This window comes from Salvia splendens, chromosome 13, assembly GCF_004379255.2.
Source record: "Salvia splendens isolate huo1 chromosome 13, SspV2, whole genome shotgun sequence".
NCBI lineage: Eukaryota > Viridiplantae > Streptophyta > Magnoliopsida > Lamiales > Lamiaceae > Salvia > Salvia splendens.
In genome coordinates, this window is record NC_056044.1 from 21,122,679 (window position 1) to 21,124,624 (window position 1,946).

At 26.3% G+C, this 1,946-nt stretch overlaps 1 non-coding gene across 1 annotated transcript; it reads right to left on the reverse strand.

Moving 5' to 3' along the window:
• Nucleotides 1-306: 306 nt before the first annotated feature.
• Nucleotides 307-379, reverse strand: TRNAK-UUU. Its single transcript has one exon. It is a non-coding gene; the product is annotated as a tRNA-Lys (tRNA).
• Between the last annotated feature and the right edge of the window lie 1,567 nt (nucleotides 380-1,946).

Below are 1,946 nucleotides of genomic sequence, written 5' to 3' on the forward strand. Positions count from 1 at the left end.
TGGTAAAGTAAGAAAGTAAATAATGTTAAGAAGACTTATGTCCACCGGGACTTCTAATGGCGGACGGAGGGAGTAGTATTTTATAAGTTAAAGTATAAAGAGTAAGTTAAAGTATAAAAAGAATAAATATATTGTTTGAATTAAACCAAGGAGAATACATATGTTTTTTATTGCTTAAAGAAAGAAAATAGATCAATTTAGGTGGACATATTTAATTGATTCTTGATCAGTATGTTTTTGTTTTCATTGGTGTTGATTTTATAAATAATTAAAAAAACAGAAATGCTGTATTTTAATTAAATAGTTCGCCGTCTGTGGGAATCGAACCCACGACCACATGGTTAAAAGCCATGCGCTCTACCAGCTGAGCTAAGACGGCATTTTGTACAAGTATTAACTTTGTTATTCTTTATCGTCTCAAACTAAAAACCAATCACCTAAGATGGTGTTCGGTTTTCAAGATAAAATAATACCAAGATACTTTATTTTTTTATAATTTAATACTTTAAACTATTTCTTTTTTATCTATCTTAACGTTATTAATTTTATAATCAAAATTTATGATATTTTCTGTCAATCTTCATGCAACTATTATCTAGTTCCTATAAAGTATAAATTAATAAAAACTACACGTTAATACAAATCTCAATTTTTTATTTTTGTAAAATTTTCATAAAACTAATCGGTATTAAGAACTTAAGGTGGTGTTTGGTTTCCTAGATAAAATAATACCAAAATATAATCTCGAATTGAGTTGTGAGATTATTTTAGTCATAGGGGGTTAGCTATGACTAATTATCCCATGATTATCCATCTATGATTGAGTTGAAGGACTAAATCTCATGAACCAAACACACTAATAATTTAATCTGAGATACAATCTTGTAAACCGAACACCCCCTAAGGTGATAAAAATAACACCTTTATACACGATGACTTCACTCTCATAAGCCTATTAAGTAGTTTTGTCTTTAATGAAATATTGAAGCGAGTCAGGTCTCTCATTTCGTTTCATACGTATGAGTTCATTTTTATCATTTTCTTGTAAGAGTGAACTACATAAACGATACCTGATCTTTCACTTTCGCACATAAATGGTACCTGATCTTTATTTTATATCATTTTTGGTACCCCGTGACAAAAATAACTCTAGGTACCAAACATGTGATTTTTTTGTTATGGAGGATATTTTTGGAAATTTCAATTAAATAAAACCAAACATGTGATTTTTTTCTTCCTTTTTTTATTTCTTTTTTGCTTCTTTAGTTTATTCTTCTTTCTTTTTTCTTCATTTTCTTATTTCTTTTTAGTACTTTATCTTCATTTCTTCTTTCTTTTTTCTCCTTGGTTTATGTTTCCTCTTTTTTTCTTTTCTTCATATATTATATTATCTTCATATAATATTATATAATAATCATAATCATCATTATTATTATTATTATTATTATTATTATTATTATTATTATTATTCGTTTCATACGTATGAGTTCATTTTTATCATTTTCTTGTAAGAGTGAACTACATAAACGATACCTGATCTTTCACTTTCGCACATAAATGGTACCTAATCTTTATTTTATATCATTTTTGGTACCCCGTGACAAAAATAACTCTAGGTACCAAACATGTGATTTTTTTGTTATGGAGGATATTTTTGGAAATTTCAATTAAATTAAACCAAACATGTGATTTTTTTCTTCCTTTTTTTATTTCTTTTTTGCTTCTTTAGTTTATTCTTCTTTCTTTTTTCTTCATTTTCTTATTTCTTTTTAGTACTTTATCTCCATTTCTTCTTTCTTTTTTCTCCTTGGTTTATGTTTCCTCCTTTTTCTTTTCTTTTCTTTTTCTTCTTTCTTTTTAGTGTTTTATACATACATCTAATTGAATTCATAACATAAATCAAGAACAAAACACCTAATTAAATTAATTATTTAAAGTAATTAAAT